Source organism: Microtus oregoni, unplaced genomic scaffold (genome assembly GCF_018167655.1).
Source record: "Microtus oregoni isolate MIOR12 unplaced genomic scaffold, Mior012 000231F_ref0000181, whole genome shotgun sequence".
Classification (NCBI taxonomy): domain Eukaryota; kingdom Metazoa; phylum Chordata; class Mammalia; order Rodentia; family Cricetidae; genus Microtus; species Microtus oregoni.
The window spans coordinates 30255-57351 of NW_024544898.1; the positions used below are offsets into that span (position 1 = coordinate 30255).

At 51.2% G+C, this 27097-nt stretch overlaps 1 protein-coding gene across 8 annotated transcripts in view; it reads left to right on the top strand.

Moving 5' to 3' along the window:
* Window positions 1–27097, top strand: part of LOC121445623 (semaphorin-4D) — a 100875-nt gene that overhangs the window by 26639 nt on the left and 47139 nt on the right. For 6 of the 8 annotated variants that reach the window (XR_005973971.1, XM_041647768.1, XM_041647770.1 and 3 more), the window contains exon 2: window positions 986–1054. The exons of 1 other annotated variant lie outside the window; for it this stretch is intronic. The gene's annotated coding sequence lies outside the window, so the exon portion shown is untranslated. Of the gene's footprint in view, window positions 1–985; window positions 1055–16988; window positions 17008–27097 lie in introns of those variants that run through there. One more of the 8 variants, XM_041647767.1, reaches the window with a different exon arrangement.

A 27097-nucleotide genomic window follows, 5' to 3' on the forward strand; every position in this document is an offset into this window, starting at 1 on the left:
TCCCTGAGCCATCCCCATCACTGGCCGGGTCACTTAGCTCCCACCTGGAAGAGGCAATGACATCTTGTTTACTCTTTGTGTAGTTAATGGTACCAAACCCCCACCATCTCTGATTTGTCCTCTGCAGTTTCCTGCTCTGGTTGGGGACACTGGGGCTCTCAGGAGCCCCTAGGGAAGGTGGCCTTAGCATTTTCTGCCTGCTGTTTCTATACCCCCTTTTTGTGTGTTACATAGTCCAACCCTTTCTGCTTTGCTTATTTTTTTTAAAAAAAAAAAACACCCATCAATTCTGGTATTCTGGTTTCTTCTCTATCTTCTCTTTAAAATGGTTGACTGTGTGCTAACACTGATATTTCTTAGTGTTTAGTTCTAGTTCAGGGGCCGGATTGAAAGAGTTGTGCTAAAATGTCAGTCTCTTAAAAAGCTTTGAAGACGTTTGTGTGTGTTCTGTGTGCACTGCAGCGCACGTGTGGAAGACAGAGGACAGCTTGTGAGAGTCAGTTCTCTTTCTGTTATGTGGGTACCAGGAATCAAACTCAGATCGTCGTGTGTGTGGGCAAGCGCTTTACCTACCAAGCCATCTCATGTGCTCTGAAGTGTCATGTTTTATGATGACTGGATTATCTTTCCCCGCCCATGATCTCCTGCCCTCCTCCACACACCAGTTTTTAGTTTGTGCTGCAGAGACGGCTGTTGTGGCTCCTGGCTAGCAGAGAAGGAATAAGTCAGGGAGAGGCAGACACCGCCTCCACCCTCCCTGCTCCTGTGGGGCTTGTCCTTAGAGCTCACCTGGCGGGAGTGCTGCTCTCCCTGACAGACTCCTCTCTTGGGCAGTGCTCTTGAAGAGTCTCGTGTATGTCTGTGACTGTGTGTCTGTGACTCTGTGTGTGTGTGTGTCTGTCTGTGTTGTATGTGTTCTGTCTGGCTAACTAGCTGACTCACTTTGGTTCTGCTAAGATACCTCCTTTTCCAATTCTTGTTTCAGATTCTGTTAACACCACTGGAACACAGCCAGGTTCTGAATGCCGACATGTCTGACAATCCTGGTCCCTAGGTGAGTAACAAAACCCACCTGCCAAGGAAGTGTCCCCTTGGGAGGTGACCCCATGAGTCAGCAGTTGGTTCTGTTACATACATGAAAACTGAGGCGTTCCTGCCAAAGGGGTCGCTGTCTGGATGAGGCATTGAAGGCCCCGTGTGGATGGAGGGGGACAGGCTGCCAGCAAGGGACTCTGGGAGAAACCCATTTGGATGATGGATTTCTCACTTTTCCTGTTGTGACATAATACTGAACCAAAGTGGCGTAAGGAAGGAAGGGTTTGTTTGGCTCAGTTTAAGGATAGACTATTATGTCAGGTAAGGAGTGGCGCAGGTGCTTGAGGCAGCCAGGTTTCATCCGCAGTCTGGAAGCAGAGGGAATCTAGGTCTGGTGCTCACCTTTCTTTCTTTTTGTTCAGTCTGGTGCCCCAGCCCTAGCATAGAACAACCCACATTTAGGGCAGGTCTTCCGCCCTCAGTTAAAGCTCTCTGGAAACACCCTCACAGTCACGTGTGTTCCCGTGTGACTCCAAATCCAGTCAGTTGACAATGAAGATTCACCTGGGTCAGCACCAACTTCCGACTTTCAGCAAGACAGGAGGGAGCTGGGGTTGAGTCCTGGCATGGCTTACCCTTACTTATTCCTCCCTCTAAAAAAAATCCCCTGGGGATTTTGTGTTCAGGAGTAAGCACCAAGTCTTTGAAGGTGGCCTGCCTCCCTCCCTCCCTCGGGAGCTTCAAGAGCTGCTGGCCCTGCCTCTTTTCTGCCCTCCCAACCACTGCTTGACGCTGGGGTGGGGAAGTCTGTGGAGGTGGGAGCTCACCTACGGGCTGGGGGGTGATGTGCCAGCTCTTTGTGGTCACTGCCCTTGTGTGTTCGGGGTGGTGGACAGAAGAGGCTTTTTGGGTTTGCCTAGGACTCAGAGGGCCTGGTATGCATGAACCCTGCTGCACATGCTTGTGTGGTAGTGATGCCAACCTGTCTCAGCAGCTTCAGCAGGGAGTTGGTACCTTTTCGTCACAGGTGATGGTCAGGCACAGTGTGGTGAAGGTAAAGTATCTAGCCATTTTCTCAGGGGCATCTCCAGCCACCGTAACGGCACCCACCCCCCAGTGCTGCTTGGCCTTATTGTGCCAACCTCATCCCAATCCCCCAAGCGCCTGCCACTTCCAGAACTGAAGGGAGAGGCAGCCACAAGGACCCCATACCTTCCATGGCTGGCCAGAGTTTCTGACTAAAGGTGTGTGTGAACACACCTGCATTTAGTAGACTTTCCAGACAAGGCTTTTGCCATCCTGGCCTTCCCAGCTCAAGTGTCAGAGTCTTCGCTGGAAGCCCAGTTGGTTGGCCGGCTGTGAGCACAGCACTCTAGCTGGCAGCTCAGAGATTTTCCAAGCCTCGGCTTTCACATCACGGATACAGTAGTCCCCTTATCTGCGGTTTCACTGTGTGCATGTTTTGTCCCCTGGAATCAACAAGGAGGGAAAGCAGTGCTGGAAGCATTCGGAGAGCAAGAGGAGCGGGCTCACACTTGTACAGCTCTCTCCTCTTCAGTCCCCTTGCTAGCTGCTCTTGATACCTCGCTGTGTCTAATTTTAAAAAGAAACTCTGCCTGAGGTTTCTGTGTCCCTCAAAAAGCCTGGTGCATGCTCAACAGTGTCAGTCACCCAGCGAGTGACAAGTCACCAGTCTTGGAGGGTGGCGTTGTCTCTCCCCCACCCCCAGGATAAGGGGAACACAGTAGTTTGCATATAAAAGGCTGCCTAGAAAGGAAATACTTAGGAATATTAAGCTGTATATTGTAGGATTTGCATTGAGGTGGAAACTATAATAACTTTTCAGGATCTTTCCCAGTGTGAAGTGGCCCATACAAGCAGCTTTGCCTTTGGTGGGTCCTCTGAGTGGGGACAAAGCAGGCATTGTCCTTACTGTTGCCCCTGGGGGCCCGTCTCTATGACGCCATAGTGGAAATCTAGCCAAGAATCCAAGAGTGGCCTCTGGGAGAAACTGGTGTGTCCAGGCATGGAAGGCGGCAGCCAAGAGGTTCTGTGAAGTCTGGCTAACAAGCATGGTTTGGTGGTGCTTGGGTGCCCCTCGGGTCTGTTCGGAATACTGAGCCTATCTATGACAGGGCAAATGTCAGGATTAGGGACAGGCCTTGCTTAGTGGCAGGTTACAAGGCTCTGTGCTCACCTGCAGTTCTGGTCTTAGATCCACACTCTACTTGCATGTGTTAGGGGACACATAGTACGGGAAGGAAAGTGCTTTAAGTTTTGTTACACTTTTGAGCTGTCTGCGCTTCCAAAGTTCTGGTTTCCCACAATTCTGTAGTCTTTGTGTTTTGTTTTCTTGGTTGGTTTCGTTTTGTTGTTTGAGACAGGGTCTCACTATGTAGCCCTGGTTGTCCTGGAAGTCACTCTGGAGACCTGGCTGGCCTTGAACTCATGGAGCTCTGCCTGCCTCTCTTTCCTAAATTCTGGGATTCAAGGTGTGTGCCACTGTACTCAGCTTCATATTTCTTGGTTTTTACGGTTGTTTAATTATTATATTTATGTATTTTTGTTTGTTTGGGTGTATGCCACTTGTGTGCATGGCCTGTCTTCATCTTTCTTGTGTGTTTTAATTATAGTTATGTGTTTGTGTTTGTATGGGTGTATCCCACATGCTTGCAAGGAGGCCAGAAGAGGGCATGGATCCCCTGGACCTAGATTTACAGGTGGCTGTGAACACCCCGCTGTGGGTGTTGGGAACTGGATTCTGGTTCTCTGCAAAAACCGAAAAGGATTTGTAACCCTGAGCCATCCATAATCTCTCCATCCGCAGCCCTGAGGTCTTACCAGGCCCATTGTGTGCACGTTCTTGCACTGCTCAAGTGTGCCCAGCCTTGGAGTGGGCTCAGCTGACTAAGTATGCCCACTCCTGAGTGTGCCCAGTACCCCTGAGTGTGTGCGTCTGCCTTGGGACCAACAACTTTTGTATAGGAAGGTGGCCTTATTTTCAGTATCTAAAGCACAAGCTTTGAGGAGAGCCACCACAGATTTAATTAAATGATACTAAAATAGGAGATAGTTACTCCTGTGAGTTTCATGGAGCCTGGGAAGGTCTCTCTGGTCCTGTGGGGTGCAGTCCTGGGAAGCTATGACCTGGAATAATGCCCAGGCCCTTTCCCCTTGGGCATCCGGGGTCTAAGGTGCTGACCCTAAAGCTCAGAGACACTAAGTATACAGAACTCCTGACTGTGTGGCATCAGCCAGACATTAGGTCCACAGTGTAGATCTCCAGCAGGCATTGCGTGGGTAGTATACAAGATGGCAGGTCCTCAGTGGCTCCAGTGTGGCAGGAGATGTGGTAGTGTGGTACTGTCCAGCCACTCAAACCCAAAGGGACCAGCCCTAGCCTGGGGCTCTGCCATTGGCACAGCAAAGGGTCCATTTATAGTGACAGGAAGCATGGACACCCCTAGCGCCCTTGGAACCAAACATTTATATTAGCAGCCATGTGTGGGCCGTATTGCTGTCCTGTGCTTTAGATCCACATGGCCCAGTCCCATAAGTGAGCGCTATACCTGACCCAGGTGCTGGAGTGTGACTGTTCAAAGCCAAAGCCTGCTTTGAAGATTCAGTACCCAGAAGGGATTATGTATGCCTCTTTTGAAGTGTGTTAAGTGCATATTAGAAGGCTGTATTATGCATGTTTGTGTACTGAATTACATGAAATAGATTATTAGAAAGGTATGTGGCCATCCATGCAATTGCAGTGGCATGTGCCATCAGCCATGCGCCCTTAGCAGTATGGATCTAGAGTGTGCTGTGGCTGCCCTGGCTTTGACTTTGCTCTGATCCCCTGGGTCTGGGCCACTGGTAAGTGCTGCAGTTTCTGGGTTTCTAAGAAAAGCTCCTAAGCAACCTCCTGGGGGGCTCAAGAGGGTCTCCACATTGACCGTATTTCTCTTGAGGCACTAACCCTGCCTTGCCTGAGGTGAGCCCGCAAGTTGAAGGCGCAGCATCAGGCTTCCTTTGCCCTTGTTTTCTGTTGGGAGCAAAGATACAGTGTACATGTTTGTAGTTGATTTTCCACGTAATGGCCATGTCCTGAATGCATTGGTGGCCTGCTCAGTCTGCATGTCGTGTTTATGATGAGGAGAGCTATCTTGTAAATACTTGCCCCGCCCCCATACCATGTGACTCGCTTTGGCAGCTTGAGTGGAGGGGCTGATGCCTGCCTGCCTGTGCAGCTGTGGGGAGCCGGCACAGTCCTGGGGAAATACCCCAGGCATGCCCACATCTGGCCAGGCTATTAATATCCCACAAAGGACTCTTTTTTTTTCCCTGTGGAGAGCCCGCATGTGGTGATGCTGTCGTGCACATGACCAGAGCCCAAGACACGAGCCTTGCAGTGAGCGGCTTTCTGGATGCATCATTGAGTTCTCGTTGACAAGCCTGGGCCTCGTAGTTTTCTGCCTGCCATTCTGCAGTATGTGGATGCTGGTTCCCAGAGGGCAGGTGGAACTGTCAGCCCCCAGGGGGCCTGTTGCAGAGAGGCTGGTCCTTCTCAGCGGTTTCTATTCACACCATGTTGGAAGAGTTCTCTGTAGCCAACTGTGTCCAGGCAACCAGGCCTCGGTAGACTGTAAATGTTAAGCTGCCCAGGAAGACAGACCCCAGGTGGGATCACTAAGGTCAAGTGGGAGAAGAGATGGTGCCTGGGTCCATGGAGAGATCTGACATGTTGAAAAGGAGCTGCCAGGATGTAGACATGTGTCTCATCTTTTCGTGTGCAGAGCTGGTCCCACCGGGATATCCCCTAGCTGAGCCTTTTTGGTCCTCTGAACTGGACATAGAGGTTTGGAATTGGGTAAAGATAGCCTGTGTCTGTCGTCTTCCTCCTCCTGCAGACTTGTGTTTAGAAGTCACGGCCACCATGGTCCTAGAGGGTGTGTGTTTGACTGAACCAGTGGGACTGCTCACTTGTGCAGGAAATGCAGAGCCCTGAGAACACTGTAGAGTGGCATGCTCTCCTCCCCGGGCAGGCCTGGGTGTGCAGGCAGCAGTCCCTATGGCAGCACACCCCACTCAGAGACCCACGCAGGCCTGGGTGTGCAGGCAGCGGTCCCTATGGCAGCAGACCCCACTCAGAGACCCACGCAGGCTTGGGTGTGCAGGCAGTGGTCCCTATGACAGCACACCCCACTCAGAGACCCACACAGGCCTGGGTTGCAGGCAGCGGTCCCTATGGCAGCAGACCCCACTCAGAGACCCACACAGGCCTGGGTGTGCAGGCAGCGGTCCCTATGGCAGCAGACCCCACTCAGAGACCCACGCAGGCTTGGGTGTGCAGGCAGCGGTCCCTATGGCAGCACGCCCCACTCAGAGACCCACACTAGGCATTGTGCTCTCTGCTCTTATGGCTTTCTACAGATTGTGTAACTTCCCTAGGGCTGTCGGACTCTGACCCTAGTGCCTCGTTCATGTGGTCTTGTGTGAATAGCTCCTGTGGCTGTGGGCAGATTGAAGGTCTTCCTCATGGAGAGGTTATTTGAGCTTATCTGGGAGAACCTGGCTGCAGTCACAGGTGCCTTCATAGGAGGAGGGTGGAGGAGTCAAGATACTGTGCAGAGCTGGCTCTGTGGAGATGAGGTGGACCCTGGAGCAGTGACTGCCAAGATGGATTTTACCCCAGCCCGCCTGGGCCCCTGGTGCCTAATGTTCTGTCAGACATTGCTCTGGGTGTCTGGAGGGCATTGTGATGTTTTTTCTTAAGTGTGTGTGTGTGTGTGTGTGTCAATGCGAGCACATATATGTCAGGACATAATGCCATACATGCTTGTGGAGTTCAGAGGACGACCTCACATGTGGGTGTTTTTGCCTTCCACTTTATTTGAAACAGGCTCTACTACTACTACTACTTATTATTATTATTATTATTATTATTATTATTATTATTTTGCCTTTGTGTGCCCCAGACTCATTGACCCATGGTCCAGGGCTTCTCCTGTATCACCTTCCAGCTTCCTGCAGGACAGTGGTTCTCAACCTGTGGGTCATGACCCCTTTGGAGGTTGAGTGACCTTTTCACAGGGGCTGTACGTCGGATGTTTACATTATGATTCTTAACAGTAATAAAATTATACTTAGGAAGTAGCAAGGAAATAATTTTATGGTTGGGGGGGTCAACACAGCATGAGGAGCTCTATTAAAGCGTTGCAACACCCCTGCAGTAGGTGAAACGGGGTTGTGACTAGAAGCTACTTTACTTAGCTTTCTGTGGATTCTGGAGGCCCAGACCCACCCAGGTCCTCATGCTGGTGCAGCAAGCTCTTTCCCCACTGAGTCATCTCCCCGGCCCTAGATGGGGCTCTGATGAGATTACTGTGTTAATCCAAGGACTCGGTAAATCAGAAGGCCTTCCCCATGTGTGTGGTCCTTAGGAGGGATCAAATGCCTGCAGATTGCCTGGGAGCTCAGGGGTCTCCATTTAGCAATTGCATCCTCTTTAGTTGCTGGTCAGACCGTCCCCATGAATGTCTTTCTCTGTATACCTGGGGGTACCAAGAACTCCACAAGCAAGGACCCTTTGCAGCCACCAGACACAGGAAGAGCCTTGACGTAATTCTTGGGGGTCTAACATGGTCCTTGACTTTGGCCCAATGCCACTGACTTAAGGCTTCCAGCCTCCAGAGACAAGGGAGGGTTAATGCCTGTTGTTTTAAGCTTCTGGGATTTAGTAATTGGTAAGGGCAGCCACGGGGAAACAGGAAGTCAGGATAAACAGTACCTCCACAGATACCCTCAGCTATGGCACAGCTGTCATTCCGAGGCTGTGACCTCCGGGTGGGGCACTGCTGGGTCACGGTGTGTGGCTCTTGGCTTTGGTAGAACTTGCCGGCCTACTCTGTGAAAGGATCTGACTGTTGCTCTTAGTGGTGGACCCTGTTCCCAGTTCCCTCCCTCTACATGACAAGTGTCTGCTGGAGAGCGGTGTTGTGGTCACACCGCCTGTCCCTGAACCCTGGTGAGTGGTTCCAGCCTCGGGTCCTGCTACCGCTTTTGCTGGGTCGCCTGCTCGCCTTGCTCCTCAGCAGGGGCTGGGTGTTCTAGATGCTTTTGCTTTGAAACACTGACTCCCGGTTCTTAAGAAAAATTTGAAACACTAATTCCTAATTTTTATCTCATTTATTTATTTTCTTTGTGTGTGGAAGCAGGGAGTGGGGTACATGCTTACCAAGGCGTATTTGTGGAGAGCAGAGGACAACTTGAGAGACTCAGATCTTTCCTACGTGTGGCATCTGGAGATGGAACTCCTGTTAGGCTCACCAACAAGCACCTCTACCAGCTGAGCCATCTTGCTTATTCCCAACTCTGTCTTCTGCTGGCTGCTTTTATGAGTGTCTCATTTGCCAGGCAGGTGAAACCCATAATGCTCAGGTCTTTTTCTTCATTCTTAAGGTTTGTAGTGTCGGTGTTAAGCTAGAATGGCTATGCAGGAACTTTATTTTGTGAGTTTGAATTGTATAGCATGAATTCAGATGTTTGAGGGAGGGCTTCAGGGAAGAGTGTGTGTGTGTGTGTGTGTGTGTGTGTGTGTGTGTGTGTGTGTGTGTATACACACGAGTGTACCCCTAGCTTGGGTGGAAGTCAGAGGCCACTTGCTGGACTCAGTTCACTGCTTCTATTGTGTGGGATTAAACTCAGGTTGTCAGGGTTGGTGATGGTGTTTCTGGGGAAGAAGGGGCCCAGTTTTGGGTCCTTACAGTGTACCGGCACCCGGCAACAACCATTCTTTTCTTTCTTTGGTTCATGAGTTGAACTTCAGCTCAGTGGTTTCTTAATGTTCTTCATAAGAGGACATGCCACCGCTCCCCAGTGACCTGTTTGCCTTTTCACATCCGAGTCACTTTGGTCACAGTTCTATGGAGTATGCTGACAACAGTGAAGGCGTTCCACCTCTGTGTCCTGCACATGCTATGTTAGCACCGTGATGAGAGAAGATTCCTCTAATGCGTGGTGGACACATGCTCCCTCTGCAGAGGATGGTCAGGGTGCACAGTCGCCATGCTGAAGGGCTGTGGAGGAGAGCAGGGAAAAACAGGGAGAAAGGCAAGCACACATTCCCAGCACCCTCTATGTGCTTGCAGTAACGTCTAGAAGCCGGTGAAGCTAGAACTGAGGATGTACCTCAGTTGGACGAATGCTTGCCTAGCGTGTGTGAAGCCCTCGGTAGCTTTGCTCTCCTGCACTACATAAAACTAGGCGTGATGGTGCACCTCTGTAATCTCAGAAGGCTTGGTAGTTCAGGGCCATCTTTGTTACATATTAGTTTGGGGCCAGGCTGGGCTCAATGAGATCCTGTTTTAAAGTCAGACATGGACAGCAAAAACCCCAGTGTGAAATTAGTGAAGCCAGAATGTAAGGCAGTGAGCACCAGCTGGAAAACAGCTTGTGGTGGGCCTGGCTATAGAAGGTGGCCTCTCTGTTGGGGACCTGCTTTCCTCCTAGGTTTCCTTTAGGTGTCTGTGGTCTGACCCTGTCCAGGATGGGTGAGGGCATACGTGGGGTAGTCTGTGCACCAACAGTCGGTGGGTATGTGAGGGTTGTTCTGTGCCCACATCTGTGTGTGTGTGTGTGTGTGTCACATCTGTGTTCCAGGACTGTGTGCCTGACCTTGAACTGCCAGGCCTGGGTCTTCTTCTGAGTATTGTCCCTAGACACTGCCTGCCCCTCTGGTGGCTGGTGCTCCATGGCTTCTGAAAACTCTCTGTGTTGCTGAGCTGGCTCAGTCCCACCCTTGCTGGGAGCATGATGAGGTCAAACCTGCATTTGCCTGTGTGTGACCCAGCCGCACCCGAGCTGTGGGTGGAGGCGTCAAGAGTTGCAGGTGCTTGACCCCACACAGGACTGACAGCCTGGGCCCCCAGCTCCGAGGTAGGCGTGGGATGAGGTTGGACCAGGTGTCACTGGGCCGGGTCTGCCTGACTTTGCTGGTCCTGGGCAGGCAGGCCCTTCTGTCCGTGGCTGCTTCATGGTAGCAGTGATGTTGCTGGAGCGTGGCTCTGCTGTGTAGGGATGAATGCTACGTTCCTGGCGTCCAGCTTGCTGCAACAACAGCAGCTGTGACATTTCTTCAAGGTCAGTGAGATGGGATAAGTAGGTGACAGCTAGGTCTAAGTTAAAGGTGGACGACAGAGGGGCAGGGCTTGGGGGCAGGTGGGTGGAGTGATAGGTCTTGGAGGAGGGGTCTAGATGTGCTAACAAGACCCTGTGGGTCGAGTGGGTATCAGGGCATCCCTCCTTACATGTTTCTTTCAGCCCCTCCACAGCCTGGGACGCAAACACCCATCTCTTTCTGGGGATTCTCATTTTATGGGCTCTGCCCTGGGGCAAGAGAGGGGTCATGCTCCAGCTGTCACCTTGCAAGTCTCACCAGGAAGTGGTTTTGGAGTTTCCCAGGGGGAGCCCAGTGGGGTCCAGGTGGGCCTTCTAGACTGAGTCATGGTCTAGGGAGAAGCAGCTTCCTGGGGGTGGAGGAAGTGGCAGGGCAGGAGACTTACAGCCGCCTGCCTGCTCTTCTGTGTCCTGGGTGCTTGTGGGGTTGAGCCTCCTCTATTGGAAAGCTGTCTTTTCAAAGCCTCCCATGAACAGCAGCAGGGGAAGCTGGCCCCAGCCGGACATGTTTTATTTCTGTTTGGAGCTTTCTGATCCCCTCCCTTTCTCCTCAGCATCTCAGCTCTGGCACACTTGGCAGTCTCCTGGTTTCCTCATTCTTTTTGTCCTCTTGTGACACAAGAGGCCAGCTCCACACTGTCGTCCCAGAGGTGCTTGGGTTGAGATCAGGCAGGAAGGCCAGCGAGGTCAGGCTAGGGTACTGCAGCCCCCTTTCTTGGTCTTCATGGTCATTCTACCCACTGGCCTTAACTCCAGCATCTGGACAGCAATGTTTCTTGGGTGTGAGTGTGTGGCTTGGCCCCTGGGAAGGGAGGAGCCCAGCCACAGGTCATTGGGTATCATGGCTAGGAGGGAGACACAGCCTCCTTCATAGACTTGCTGGGTGTTAATCCACACACCATGTTCTGTGTGGGATCCTGGTGTAGTCAATAGTAATGGCATCTGGAGAAGCCCTTTCAAGGTTGCTGGGGGTGGGGCTGAGAGGGCTGAGAGCTTTGTCACAGACATTCCTGTGCCTAGGCTGTGACTCACCAGGTCACTCTAGAGGAGGTGGGCACAGTCCTCATCCTGCAGTTGCCAGTCCCTCATCCACAGTGACTGCTCCCTCTTGCTTTCGGCTGAGGCTGACATGTAATAGATCAGAGGCAAGGCGACTGAGCTGTTGGGAGGAGACGGAAGAGGTGAGGGGCAGAGTAGCCAGGCAGCTTCCATCAGAGAGGAAGGCAGCACTCAGCTAGGGGCCCCCGAGCCCTGAGGAGGAGCTGCAGGACAGGGGGATCGACCCTCTGCCCTTTCTCTTTCCTGTTCTTGGGATCATCCTGATATTCGGACGTACACTGCCACATGCCTTAGCTGAGGCCTGGCTTTTACAGTCATCCATCGTGCCCAGAGGCCAGGCCCTGCAGAGCCACCACCGATGTTGTTAGCTGTCAGAGGCGCAGCACACACATGTGCGTGCGTGTGTGTGTGTGGGTGTATGTGTGTGTAGAAAGAGGGGCCTATTGGTGAGGCTGATTTGATTTAAGGCATTTCTTTCAGTATGGTGGCATATGGGGTTGGTTGGGCCACATGCATGAGATAAGGGTTGAGGAAGCCATTAGTTATATTGTTCTATTTTAAATACAAAAGTCAGATATTGGAGTAAAAACCTGATTGATCAGAGAAGTGACGGAGAACTGGCCAGTGACCTCCTCTCTCTCCTTCCTCAATCCTAAAGGGCTGTGAATCTCTCTAAGTCCCTCCTTACTACTTCCTGTGTCTCTATATATATCCTGGGTCCTCCAAAATCTCTGTGGCTAACAATGGTCACCTAGCAGCTAGCTCCACCCTCTGGCTCGATGTAAACTTTATTGACAGTCTAGGGAGTGTCAGAGGCGATCAGAATATGCCACGACAGGTTGAGGCTTGATTCGCGCCGACTGGGTGCTGAGGAAGCAGTTTGCCATGGGAGGAGGCTGTTGTTCTTAGAAGGCCTTGCTCTTGTGAGTGGTTAGGAAAGCAGGCTGCTGAGCAGGCCAGTTTGGGAGCTTGCACTTGGCAAATCTCCACTTTACTTTGTCATTTTGGGGAAACACTACCAGAGTAGAGAAGTCATAGATGGGTAATTATGGGCCGGGCTGACCCCTACTGGCCCAGCTCCTCTCCAGTCGACTGGCCAAGCTAGCTCATCTTCAGCACTCAAGTAGGACTGACTACCACGTGGCACACCAGGCACACATCTTACACACACCCCAAGGCATGTTCCCGTGTTTCTCCCCCTGCCTGATTCCATGAGAGTAACTCTGGTCCCCTGCTGACAGTCGGTGCTAGGGAGTGTGTGCAGGTGGGTGTGAGCTGGAGGGAGTGTGTGCAGGTGTGTGTAATTAGGAAGGTGCACATGATACTGGGGAGGAAGACTCCTTCTTTTCAGATCGGGGACATTTACATTTCTCCAGAAGGCCTGGCTGCTGTACAGGCAGAAGGTGAAGTATAGAGAAGCAGCCAGTAGCTGGGGTGCTGGGAGAAGCGGATCAGGCAGCCAACTACTATTTTGCGGTACAGAGCTGAGATTTTAATCTGAAGGAAGCCGAGAGCTCTTGATATTCTGTTTATTCTTTTTATTGCATTTGTGTATGGTGTGTGCAAGCCAGCCTGTCTGTGTGCATGCATGTGTGGGTGGATGTGCGCGTGCATGTGTGTGGAGGCTAGAGGCTGCTTCTGGCTAGACTGGCTGGCCAGTGAATTCTTGAGATCTACCTATCTCCATCCCCCAACTTCCGGGACTATATGCATTGCCACCTGCTTGACTCTTTTACATGGGAGCTTGGGACCCCAACTTGGGACCTCTTGGTTGTGTAGCAAGCACTGAGACACCTCCCGAGTCCCTGGTGGTACCCCCCTTTTTTTCTTTTTCTTCTCCTCCTCTTTTTAAATAACCATTAGTCAGAGCTGGAGTTTAGGGATAGTTGTGTAGCTATACTGTGGAAGAGTGGAGAGACAGCTGCAGAGAGGGTTTTGGGGGCTTTGTGCTCTTTTCCTAAATGCTTAGTAGCTGTTGGATTGACAGCCCAAGCCTTCCAGCATGAAGGCGTAGATATGGGCAGACTCCGATGCTGAGTCCTGAGAGCTAGGGGCAGTTTGCTCCTGACACTTGAGGCCAGAGGTGTTTGGTTGCAAGTGCCCAGGTTGGAAGCTTCTTTCTCTGGGCTTTAGCTGGCAGTGGCTGGCACTGGACCAGTAGTGTATCCCTTGGCTCTTAGCAATGGTTGGCGGCAGCAGTTATTGCAGTCTAGTGCTACGGCTCCCATGCCTTGGGGACCTGTGGCTCCCACCAACAGCTCGTGTTGTAACTCTGAAACCTACAGTGAATCTAAGACGTGCTAGCTCTCGAAACCTTGTGACCAAGGCCTGCAGTCCCTCATCTTTGGCTCTCTGCAACTCTCTCTGGGCTGGATGTGGTGGCACATGCTTTATCCCAGCACACACTCAGGAGGCTGAGGCAGGCAGAACTCTGAGTTTGAGGCTAGCCTGATCTACGCTGAGTTCTTTGTCAGGCAGAACTAAACAGTAACATCCTGTCTCAAAACAACAACAACAACAACAACAAAAAACCCTTTCTGTATTTTATTATCTTTGGTCTTCTCTGTTGCTGGCCTCTCAATTCTTCAGCCAGTGTGTGTGTGTGTGTGTGTGTGTGTGTGTGTGTTGTCTACAAATGGAGGTGCATGTGTAGTTTTTTTTCTCCTTGCTCTTAGGGTTCCCACCACCCAGCTCCCAAATAAATACACAGAGACTTATTCCTGTGAATGCCTGACCTTAGCTTGGCTTGTTTCTTGCCAGTTTATCTTAAATTATTCCGTGTCTCTTTAACTATGTTTTGCCTCTGGGCTTTTTACCTTTCTTTGTTTTATATATCTTACTTTTCTTCTTACTCTGTGACTGGCTGTGTGGCTGAGTGGCTGGGCTCTGGTGTCCTCTCCTTCTCCCTCTCTCACTCCTCCCTCCCTCCCTCCCTTCCTCCTCCTCCTCCTCCTCCTCCTCCTCCTCCTCCTCCTCCTCTTCCTTCTTCTTCTTCTTCTTCTCCTTCTTCCTCTCTCTTTCTCTCTCTCTCTCTCTCTCTCTCTCTCTCTCTTTCTCTCTGTCTGCCAGCCCCACCTGTTTCTCTCTTCTGCCTAGCTATTGGCCATTCAGCTCTTTATTAGACCCAATCAGGTGTTTTAGACAGGCAAAGTAACACAGCCTCACAGAGTTAAACAAATGCAACATAAAAGAATGCAACACATCTTTGCACCATTAAACAAATGTTCCACACAAAAGAACAAGCTCTATTCCACAACAGCATGTATGCATGTCATGCACACAGAGGCCAAAGCGTAGCCTGATGTGTTGGTCCTCACCTTCCGCCTTGTTTGAGACAGGGTCTCCTTATTGTTTGCTTCTGTGTACACTGAGCTAGCTGGCCAGTGACTTCTAGGGATCAGCCTGTCTCTGCCCCTCCCCCCCACTATAGGAGTGCTGGGATCACAGCCACACACCGCTGTGTCCGGATAGACGCGGGTTCTGAAAATCTAAATGCAAGTGTTCATATTTTACACATGGATTCATCTCCCCAGCCCCCTCAGCCACCATCTTGCTGCTATGACTTCTGCTGGTAGCACCGCCACCGCCACAGCTGTTGCTGCCCCATTGTCTCTTCTTGGTGCTGCCAGCTCAGCCCACTTAACTTATGATAAAAATCTGAAGTAGGCAAAGACCATTGGAAGAGGCCTCTCGTTGGGCCTAAGCCTTTCATTGCGACATCAGAGGACAACACAGGGAAGAGTCTCCTGACTAACTTGAAAAGGGAACCAAACAGTCTGGTTACATGGCCAGGAGCAGTGTGTGGCAAGGGTGTTTGTGCCAACTTTGGTGCAACCCTTCATACAAATAAAAGATCATGTTTGCTCCAGCCACAGGCCCTCTGCTGGGCCTTCTGGAAAGGTGTGCCCTCTCTGGTCCAAGTGAGAATATCTGTTTGATAAGATGGAGATTGCTCAGACTTGTGCAGTTCTGGAGTGCTACATTCCCATCAAGCTCTGTCTGAGTGGTTATGACGGGAGCATGACGTCAGCCATGGTTGTAGCGATCCTCTGTAACTGCTGGAGTATCCTCAGGGTGATCAGGGAGTGTCCAGAATGACCTGGCTGACATGAGGACACCCAAGCTTTTTTGGGGGGCCCGTGGTTCCCTGTTCAAGGCTTCTCATGTGCCTACTCGTGGCAATTTTAATCGCTTACAGACAGCGTTGGAGGTATGTTTACAGTAAAGTTTTAGGGAAAGCCCAACACAGAACTCAAAACTTTAACAGTGTTTAGCAGTACTTAATTGCATATTCAGTTATGCATAATCTGCTTAACTTTTCTTCCCTAGTTCATCAGGGAGAGAGATGAGGGTCGGGGGTGAGAAACCAACATAACAGTGGGTTTGTGTGGGGATAGAGGTGCCACGACCTGGTAGCTCGCAGGATGTGGTGGGTTCAGAGGGAGGACGCTGACATGCTTGTTAGTTATGTTGGCTCATTCCGGGTGAGCCAGGTCAGGTTGGCCTCAGATGTCCCAGGCCTGCCACTTCCTCAGCGCAGCCCCTGGCAGCCTGATGAGGGTGACCCACGGAGCCCCATACTGATGTAGACGTATTATGTGGCATGCTCTTGGACCAAACAGGATGAGTTAATGCCTGTGAGTGGCGCCGAAATGTGGTTGAGCTTGGTCACGGTCCAGCCGGTTTTCATTTGGCTGCAGCGTGTACAGTAAATTCTTCGCTGGCTGTTTCCTTTCTTCTTCTTCTTCTTCTTCTTCTTCTTCTTCTTCTTCTTCTTCTTCTTCTTTTAGTTTTTGTTTTGTTCTAAGGAAAACACACGATTTTGAAAATAGACACCCACTCTTGCGTTCTATCGTAAGCAGATTGAGGCGTTGTATTATGGGGTCTGGGTCGGCTGCCGAGGTCTTCGCTGTTTGCTGAGCTAGTGCCTCTGAGACAAGTCAAACTGAGTCCTGCATCTTCAGGGATGTGGGCGGTGCTTGCAGGTGTGGGGAAGGGTGTGCCAATTAAAAGCCTTTGTATGTTGTCACTAAGGGCAGGAGGATGAGCTATACTCTGAACATTACTGCCGAGGGGACTGGGTCACCCTTGCATTCAGGTCTGGCCCAGGGTCTTACAGAACCAGGTAACGGCCGCGTGTCTAAGGGATCCAGCATGTCTGTTCCTCTGGAAGGTCTCATCCCCACACTCTAATGGCTAGGGGTGGGAAAAAACCTTGAAGATGTGGGTGATTGTTTAAAAATAAAGTGTTTTCTTTAGGTCAAGAAGGTGGCCCTTGGCTGTGCCTGGCAGGCAGGAGCCAGCATAGTGAGGGTGCTGGGCAGGGTTAGTCCCCCCTCCTCAGGTCTCACCCCCAGTCTGTAAGGCAGCCTTTCTCCTTCTTTAGCTTGTCCCATGCCCCGAATCAGCCCATGTAGGAAAACAATCAGGCCCACATTGTAGAACAGCCCCGCTATTTACAGGGCAGAGAATGGGGACAGGCTTGTCCCACGACCTGCAGAGAGAGCTCACCACGGAGCCTTGTCCCACTGCTGAAGGGTGCCTTGTTGTAACAAGAGTGGACCCAGCCGCCTGCAACACGTCCCCCTCACCCCATCCCAGACTGTAACCCCAACTCTCAAGACAGACGTCTCAGGCAGGCAGAGGTCCCACACGAGGGTCCTGAGTGGTCCAGAGGAGTCCTGAGTGCCGATATTGCAGCCAGGGTCGCAGTGGCCAAAGCAGGGCAGGGAGCCCAGCTGCAGAAAGGTATGCAGGGTTAGTAATGGGGCTTGGCCTTCCCTTTGGCTTTGCAAATGGCTCGGGTCTAAGTGGGGTATCCTGAGTGTGTACCTACCTTCCAGAAGCCCAAATGGTTGGTGCCCGGGAATGGAGGAAAAAGGGTACTTAGGCGGAGGGTGGCTGCTTAGTCTGAGCATGTGACTGTCCTATACCTTGAAGGCAGTGGGCATGGCCTGGCGACAGAGCCAGTCTATCATTCAATGGTTGCTTGGTGCTATCTAGCCTGGAGCTACCCCTGGGTCCTTCTTGGAAGTAGCTAGTTGTCACCCGCATCTGCTGATGCTGTCTTGGGCCACACTCCTTTTGTTGTTTGAATTTATTTATCTCAGGTTTCTGTCTTTTATACTCTGTGGGGAAGGAGTGGTTGCCTAGGGCCACTGGCTTGCTGCCTGTGGGCGTGGCCCTGGCAGGGACTTGGCTGGCCCCAGAGCCCAGGGAAGGAAACCCTCTATACCAGCTTCAGCAGAGCCCAGATGTGGCTGCTGTGTAGGACAGTGGCACAGCCGGAGGGCCCTCATCTCGTGCCGCTGGGGTCTGTAAATCAACGGTTTTGATGCCCCCTGTGTGTGGAAGTCAGAGGACTAGGGTGTGTGTTGACCTAAGGATGGGGACAGGGAGCGGCCAAAAAATTACAGGCCAGGACCAAATGGCAGTGCCTGCCCTGGAGTTCCTGGGACTGAAGCCGTGGAACCAGAGCTCAGAGATTGGGGGCTTCCGGTGGTGTAGTGACTTCTAAAGTCAGAGACTTTTGGTCTGTGTAGTCTTGCAACTTCCCATGTTCTCCAGGGTCTTGAGACTCTTCCTCCATCCACAGTTGTTGCTCATCCCCCTGGACCGGCCCCTTCTCTACCTGACTCTCTGGCGTCCCTGTGGAGCACGTGCTATGGCAGGTATTGCTGGGAAGTGCCCTTCAGTGACCCTGGTGAACACAGCTTGCTCAAGCAGCTGACTCAGGCACTATGGACTTCCCCTTGTTAAAATGCCAGTCTGTTGCTTCCCGGCAGAAACAGGCTTTACCTGAAACAGCAGCAAACAAGTGTCCACTGTGGGCATCTTCCCGAAGGCTGGCGGTTGCCTGTGTCCACTGTGGGCATCTTCCTGAAGGCTGGCGACTGCCTGTGTCCAATGTGGGCATTTTCCTGAAGGCTGGCGGCTGCCTGTGTCCACTGTGGGCATCTTCCTGAAGGCTGGCGGCTGCCTGTGTCCACTGTGGGCATTTTCCTGAAGGCTGGCGGCTGCCTGTGTCCACTGTGGGCATCTTCCCGAAGGCTGGCGGTTGCCTGCGAGACGGGATCCCAGCCCTCTCCTTTCCATCCTCCCTCACTGGGTCCCAGCAATTCCATGTTTGTATGGAAGGACACTCAGGGCCTTAATCAACCAAGAGCCTCGGTTTCCCTGAATTCCAAAAGAAATCAGGAAACAGACATAGGCAAAGGGAAAAGGATTAATTTACAGTTTGGCTTAACTGGAGAGGGAAAGAGGCTATGGCCATCTCATAACTTCTAGAAACCACGAGACAAAGGCCAGAAGATCTGCAGACTGAGCCTTGAGCGAGCTTTTAGGGGGCTTTCCTACAATGGGGTCTGGGGCGGTTGGCACAGGCTCCTTCCAGTGAGCAAACCTCTGTCTGTGTCTAAGCTGGGGGGCTGCTATTTATATATTCTCTTTATAAGTTAGGCTGCTGACAGACACTTCTGTTTACTTATTTGTCTTGTTAATGAGTTTATAAAGTAACACGTTCCCTTATGGCATTGGCATATGTCCTTAGTTTTGGTTGATTTCCCCCATCTTATTCCCCCCCCCCCCCATATTCCCCTTTCTGCTTCCAAATGACATAGTCCCATTCCCCTCCTCTCCGTTCTCATTTGAAGCCTTTTAACCCATCTCATGGGCGCTCTCTACTTTCCTGGTCTCTCCCCACACCCACTTCAGTTAAATATTTAACAATTAGAAGTTAGGATCTGCATGCAAGAGAAGTATGGAGAGGGTTTTGCTTATTTGTTTTTGTTTTTTGTTTTTTGTTTGTTTTTTGCTTGTTTTTAAGTCTGGCCCAGGGAAAAGGGGTAGACATTCCGTCTCAGTGATTTTCATTTCTGAAAGAAAAGTGTCTCGGTCATGCGTCTTATGGGATGGCAAGTGGAAAATTCCTACCTGTTCTGGGCCCACAGAGTTCCTTCCTGGGTCCATTCCTTTGTTGGATGTTGGGTAAAGGTTTTTCTTTGGAGGTCAGCTTCAGCTGACTTGTGCTGGACTGCGAAACATACTAATTTTGCTAATGAAAAGAAATCATTTTTGTCGGGTGCAAGTGTCTTTTGCCAGGGCTCTAGTCTCTTCTCTCAGTTTTGGATTTTAGTGACAGATGTGCTAATCAGGGGATCTGCAGGGGGCTGAATAAACGTCCTTTAAGACATCCACGCCCATATCAGGTGACTGTGGCAACGGGGCCTCATGGAAGCTATCATGATCTGGTGTGGAGCCTTGAGGTGAGACTATCCTTGATAATTCAGGTGACCCAGAATGTAATCATCAGGGTGCTGCTGGGGGGCTCCACTGCTTCAGAGGGGAGGGGACCCCACTTTCCAGGCCCTGCTCTAGTGCCTGTGAAGTAAAGTAGTAAAGACTGACCAGGAGGAGACAGGCCAGCTGACTTTAACATCCTCGTGTGTATTGGTGCCTCTCACAAAAGAACTCAGACTCCAAAGAAGCAGACCCGGGCTTCAGAGCCATTTAAATAAAAGGTAATAAATCCCAGAGAAGGGATTAGACAAAAGAGGGTTAGCGTGGGAGTTTTGCCACAGTGACCTAGAAATGCCGAAGAGGAGGGTCCGTTTCTACCTGCCTCGTCTCCTTCCTTCTGGTGTGTGATAGATAGTACCTGTGCAAATGAAAATTGATGTCATGTCTCTTGGCCCAGCTTTTGTTACTGGAGCAATTAGAGCTTGGGGCCTAGCAGCCCCAACAAGCCAGGCTACCTGTCCTCAATAAACCAATTAAAAAAATAATTAATAGCTAGTAGCAGAAAAGGGAGATTTATTCAGTGTGATCGCATTGGGAAGAGGAACAAAGTGGTCCAGCCGGAACACCCCCACCACGTATATCAGGACCGTCTTCGGGGTCCTGAGAGGTCTGTATCGCTAGGCAGTCCTGGTCATATGTGGTCCCAGCCATCAGTGAACAACCGTTGTTTCAGCTCTAGTCCCTCTTGCAAGGTGTTCTGACAAGTTACCTGTACGAATGAACTCTTCCTAGGAGATGATCTCAGCAGTGCTGGTGACAGAGTCCTAGTTGGCCTGGAATACTGGGATCCCATTTGATGGCTGTGGCAATGGAGGAAGGTCCCTGGTGCGGGCAGCCTACAGAGCTGGGAGAAGCCCAATGTACAGGCAACCCTGAGATTGGAGCCAGCCCTCTGCATGCCTGCCCTCTAGAGCTGTTCTGTGATGTATCTGTGTTGTTTCAAAGCAGTGAGTTTGGAGTCTTTCAATAGCGGTCCCAGGGAGGCATCCGTGCCCCCTAAGATGCAGTGCTCAGGGGGAGGAGCATCTTCACCTTTGAGAGGCCGATGAGGTCAGTGATGGAGCCCTGAGCAGGGATGCAGGAACTCTGTCTGTGCCAACATTGGTGTTCAGAGGCCATGAGCGTGCCCACCTACTGCCATTGACCCAGTAGGAGCTTGCAGTGGCACCGTGGACCACAAGTGCTGCAGCCCTTAGATAGAGGCAGCACAGAGGTGCTACAGGTGAGATTTAAGGTCCAGTGAAGGTGGCTCATGTGTCCTTCCTTACTCCTGGGAAGGGTCAGCAAGGTGGGGAGTGTGGTAGGCATCACCAGGCCTCAGTATCCCCAAAGGGAAGTTCGTTTGAGGGATGGGCACAGCAAAGTGTGAAAGAATCCAGCACTGCCGTGTGTATCAGGAGTCTCAGCTACTCAGGAAGCTAAGGCAGGGGAATCATTTGAAATCAGTAGTTCAGGGCCATCTTGGGCAACAGAGCAAAACCTTCACCCCCTCCTCCATGTCATACTAGACAAAACAAACCAAAAAGTTAGACCATATTGGTCAGCCGAGGAAGGGCACAGAATAGGCTCTTCTTTGTTCAGCGTGGCCTCAACCCCAGGGACTTGCTGGGGTGTGCCCTTTGTGTGAGTCTACTATATGTTTAGAACTAGACAGGCAGCCACAGACTCTGGGCCGGCAGAGCAGAGAGAAAGGTCAGCATGCACAAGGCTAAAAACAAAACATTTTCCCGGTGCTTCTGTTGGGTGTGCCCAGGAAGCGGAGCAAGCCAGCAAGGTGAACCTGTAGAGGCTTAGAGGCCTGGCTGCCCTTCTGTGTTCTCTGGGTGGCAGTGGTTCGGGTACAAGGTGCTTAAGGTGCCGTGAACACCCAGCACAGGCAGGAGGAATTCCCTGCTTCTCTTCACGTAGTGTCGTGGCTGCACATGCCGGGCTGGTGAGCATAGATCCTGTGGATGGGACCCAAGCCTGAAGTGACACCACTGCTGCCATTGCTGGCCACTCTGTCTCTGTGTCCCCCCAGCCTCTCCAGGCCACCTCTGTGTCTGTTCTCTGCCCCCAGGCTGGCTCTGGAAACCTCTGTCTAGTGCTTGGAGAGATTCTGTCTTAGCTGCTTTTTTATTGCTGTGGAGAGACACTGTGACCAAGGCCAGTTATAAAAGAGCATTTAATGGGATGCTTGCAGTTACAGAGGGTTAGAGTCTGTGACTGTCGTGGCAGGGAGCATGGCAGCAGGTAGGCACACGTGGCACTGGGACAGTTATCTAAGAGCTCACGCCTTATCTGAAAGTTGGAGGCCGAGAGAGTAAGCCTGGGCCTCGAATGGGCTTTTGAAACCTCGGAGCCCACCCCAATGACACACCTCCACCAAGGCCATACTTCACAATCCTTCCCAAAGCAGTGCCACCAATTAGGGACCAAGCATTTAAATATATGAGCCTGTGGGGGCCATTCTCATTCAAACCGCCGTAGCTTGGCTGCTACTCAGGGCTTGGAGCCTCTTTTCTGTTTACATGCTTGAAGAGACTGAGCACTGTGGCTCATGCAATAATGTGGGCTTTCAGGTCCACTTGTGCGCTCCCTCCCTCCCTCCCTCCCTCCCTCCCTCCCTCCCTCCCTCCGTCCCTCCTCCCTCTCCCCACCCCGTGTGTGTGTGTGTGTGTGTGTGTGTGTGTGTGTGTGTGTGAAAGAGAGAGAGAGACTATGGGCCATGTGCATGCGGGTGCCTATGGAGACTGGAACTTGTTGGCTCCCCATGGTGCTGCAGTTACAGGCAGTTGATTTGCACAACATGGGTGCCTGGAACTGGGTCGCCTGCAAGAGGAGCAGGTGCTTTGAGCTACTGAGCCGTCTTTTCCAGATGGAGAGTTGGTTTTTAGGTTGATTTCTCCTTCAGGCATGTCTAGATTTTTGACATATACAATGTTGTCATATGTAGAATCTGCACCCAAGAACCATATGACCTAGTAAACTAAGTAAAATCATACCATGCTTTAAGTGAGCTTACAAGTTTTTTGTTTGTTTTAAAGTAGGGTCTCAGCCTTAGCTGGTCCAGAAATCACTTTATAAATGACGCGGGTCTTGAACTCAGAGAGATTTGCCTGTCTCTGCCTCTCAAGCGCTAGAGAGCTTATGGATTTTTATTGAACCACATCTCCTGTGGCTCAGGAGATGTATCAAGCCACAACCAGTAGTCTATTTCAGTAACCTTATTGCAGCCCAGGCACCTTTGGAGGCCAGCTCTACCTGGTAATGGACGCTAAACTGGGCCCAGGTTACAGCTGGTGTTGGTAGTCTCAATGTGACTCTGGCTCAGAGTGTGGGTGTGGCAGGAAGAGGGTGGACCGTCCACAGGTGTGAAGATGATGGAGGCACAGGTCAGAGCCGAACAGCATAGCTGTGAAGGTAACCGAGGCACAGGCCTGAGGTGATAGGTACCTGGGAGGTAACCCTGAGTGTGCACCAGGCTTTGGTGTTTTGAGGATACGGATCTCAATGTGGATGAGGCTGTAGATGTCAGGAATGCCTGGTGGGGATACCAAAGGCAAGATGCGTCGGAAGAGAGGATGCCGAGGTGGGAAACAGCTGTGGTTGGAAGCAGTGCATGTGGTACTATGGCTAATACTGACAGAAGACCCCAGCCATATACGTAGAAGACCCGGAAGAATGCAAAGAGGATGCCTACAGTGCCTCTAAAACTACCAAACGCAGGTAGTTCCGTTTGTGTGCAGGTGACAACTTCCAGGTCAGCCTAGGTGCTACCTATGTGAGACCCACGTGCACCTCAAATGCAGGAGCTGCTGCCCCTCCACATGTGGGTCTGGGTGGAGCTGCCTGGCCCAGCCTCCAGACGCCATCCTTGGAACTGACTTACGTGTTTTGCATGCAATACTGTATTGTGTTTTACTTGCTGAGAACCGCTGACACGCCTGGCTTGTGCTGCCTGTGTTGCACACCCTGCTGTTATTATTTACTTAACCCTTCCTAATGGGTGAGCATATGTTAGGAGGATAATTTTTGTTCAGAAACCACCTTGGAGATAAATATCTCCAAGCTGGCATCCCCTTGAACGTGTGGGATGGCACAGCCAAGGAAGTAAGCGTGGTAGAACTGTCAGGTCCCAGCTCACTGCCCTCATGTGAGGCCCTCTGCACAGGGGACTGTGTAGAGCTGGGTCCAGAGGGTTTGCAGACCCTCTGCTTGTTGGTGGAGGTAAGATAAGGCTGGGTGTGTCTAATGGGTGCGTTGGGTAGAGCTGGACAGGCCTTGCTGATTGGGGCAATGTTGCTAAAAACTTCCTCTCCTTGCGAAATTTTGTGATACACTCACTCCCTGTGCTGAAATCCCCTTCCCATGACTGAACTGTTCCCTGAACCCCGTGTTTACCCCCATCCCCTCCCTGAAGGCTGTCTGACTCACAGCTTGTGATTTTCTCACCTTTTGTTTGTGGAGATCAGTTCTATTTCACCTCAAGACAGACAGACCCACCATGATGGAGCTACTTATGGAACATTCACTATCTGTGTGGAACCTGTATACTCCCACACGGCCTTTATCTTCTTGGGGTTGCTAATGTGAATATAGGTACACACTACAAGTAGTGTAAGGAATAAGGACAAGTGTGTACACGTTCAGCCAAGCTCCAATGTTTTTTGCATGTGTATTTGTATGAGTACATGTTCACATATGAGTGGGCACTCTTAAGTAAGCAAGTACGGTGTGCAAGTATAGAAGCCTGAGGCCCATGCCTCAAGTCTACTTCCTTTGGACCAGCACGTGTAGTTTTTCATATGGGCTCTAAGAATTGAACTGAAGTCCCCAGGTTTGCAATGCAAACATTTTACCCACCTAGCTATCTCCCTGAGCCCCAACTTTCTGTGCCTCTAAATGCATGGATGCCTGACAGCCCTGGAACAAGGGCAGCCCCTGGTGGCTTCAAGAGTAGAGCCTCCCCCTTGTACAGTTGCCTCTGCTCTGCATCTGGTACCCTAAGGTCACTGTCACCTGCATTCCTCTGCCTGCGGACACAGGGAGAAGATGGAATGGACCTGGTGGATGCATGTGAGGGGTCTTCCTTTCACAAGGGATCTCTTCATATTCATTGGCATGGAAAGGCCTGGAATGTTCTGGGCCTTCGAAGTGGTCAGTGAGCTTAGTTAAGGACAAATTATTGTCTTGAGGCAGGGATAAGGCTCCAGGGCCACCTGTCGTTTGTATACGCAGCCTAGCTTATCTTGGTGAAAGAATGTTCTGGAATTGGCTTTTCTAAGAAGCTGCTGGGATTTCTAAGGTTTGATGCTCCAGTCTTAACTGAGAGGCAGTTCTGCATATCACCCCAGCATTTTCCCCTCGTACTTAGGGATAAGTCCATCTCCTTCCTGTGCCCCCAAAGAGGTGCAGCTGTGCCAGTGGAAGACCATGGTACATTGGTGTCTGGTGCCGGTGACTCACTAGCTTTCCATGCTCCCTGTGAGTGACCCACAGTGCTTCACCATCTGATTCATCTAGGAACTGGCACAGCACAGAACAGGAGACCTGCTCTGGCATCCCTGGCCTGTTACTGTTGTAAGGCTCACCAGACCAGAGACACTCAGGGCCAGGGTCTCAAATTCACCCCAGAGTTCCAGGCCCCGGTGCCCTATATAGGGATCTAGGCTGCCAGGAGCAGAGGAGGTCTCGTTAGAGGGACAGTGAGGCTGCTCGGGTTCTCCTTTTCCTGCTTGGAGTATGCAGAACGATCTCTGATTCCTGGGTCTAATGATAGTGAGTCCCTCCTGGGCCCTGCTAGCTGCCTCGGGGACACTGTGAGTGCAGTTCCGATGGGGCCATCTTTCTGGATAGGTTTCTACCTCCAGTGACCTCTAGTGTCTGTAACAGATGCAAGGACTCTTGTAGGTTATGGCCTTATTTAAAGTTGTTTCTTGATGCTGGTGGTTCCCTACAGCCACTGTTCTTAATGGGAGTCAAGAAGAAATAGCTCCTGTGAGTGGCTTGAGAGAATGTGTAAAGTGAGTTTGAGGATCATTTGTAATCTATGGATCACATCACACCAACCTCCAGAGTGTTCGTGTGTGTGTGTGTGTGTGTGTGTGTGTGTGTGTGCGCGCGTGCGTGCGCGCTATGCCAAGCCAATGCGTACCACAGCACATGTGTCAGAAGACTTGACTCAGGCACCCTTCCTTGCTCAGTCTTCTGCTAGCCTTTTACATCTTGCCTGAGGGCCATTGGTATTTAGGGTCTAGAGAGTCTGGCTATAAACATGCGACAGTTGCACCATAACTGTCTTGGGAGCACGGGGAACCCTGGCACCCTCAGCTTGAGAAAAGCACTGCAGGTCTTCGCAACACTTGCTTCTTCCTTTCACAGGCATGCCGTGTGTAAAGTTGTCATGTCTCACAAGATGTCCACAGTGACCACATGCTGAGCGTCAATAAAAACGCTGGCTCCTTTGGTTCCACTGTGGTTAAGAAGCAGGGACATTCAGCTGGGCATAGTGGCACAAGCCTTAAATCTAGCATTAGAGAGGCAGAGGCAGGTGGATCTCTGAGTCTGAGGTTAGCCTGGTCTACAGAGAGAGTTCCAAGACAGCCAGGGTTACACAGAGAAAGCTTATCTCAAAAAACAAAAACAAAACAAAAAAAAAAAAAAGATGAAGAAGAAGCAGAGGTATGCTGTCCTGAGGCTCAGCAGGAAGGAAGACCACTTGAGGCCAGGTCTGATGACACAGTAAAAACCCATCTCAAAAAAAAAAAAAAACAGACAAAAAGTTAACAGAACCTTAAGATGTGGTGAAATTGCTGAGGTATGGTTTGGGATCTCCGGGGGGAGGCAGTGTGACAGTTGGCAGTTAGACTGGAAACCCTACTAGGGGAGCTTGACCGTGCTGGGGGGCTATAGAGAACAGAAAGCCCCTCCCATGGGTGTGCCACATCCAAAGGAGTCAGGAGATAACCGCCCACTGACCTAGGCCTCCCTGTCGCAAGAATCTTGATTATGACCCTTGTCGAGCTGGCCTGACCTTGTTTTGCCTTTCCGAGGAATTGCTGGAGATGAAAGCAGTTTGCTAGGGTAGCATTTAGTGGCTGGGGACTTAGAAGACAAATCCCAGTTGGCCATGGCCCTGTCTGCTTGTGCTGTGTGTTCATCCTTCACCTCTGCATGGAATGGGGCTGAGAACAACAGGGATGGGGGGGCCCCACAGTCCACGGCCCTGGACAAGGCCAGGGGTCCGGGGTCCTGCTACATACCACGTCTCATTGTGCTCTCGCCAACCTGTGCTTGCCACTGAGACTGGTGGGGGTTCTGGAGTTCAGGATACGCCATCCAGGCCTGTGGTCATTGCAGGACAAGTGCTTCAAAACCCTTGTTGCATATGGGGAAGGGAACTGAGGCAGGGTCTCACATAGCCCAGGTTGGCCTTGAACTTGCTATGTAGCTGAGGATATCCTTGAACTTCTGATCTGCTTGCCTTTGCCTCCATAGCTAGGATTATAGCCAGGCACCCACCACCAAACCCGGTTTTGAACGGTGCCGAGTGTCACAC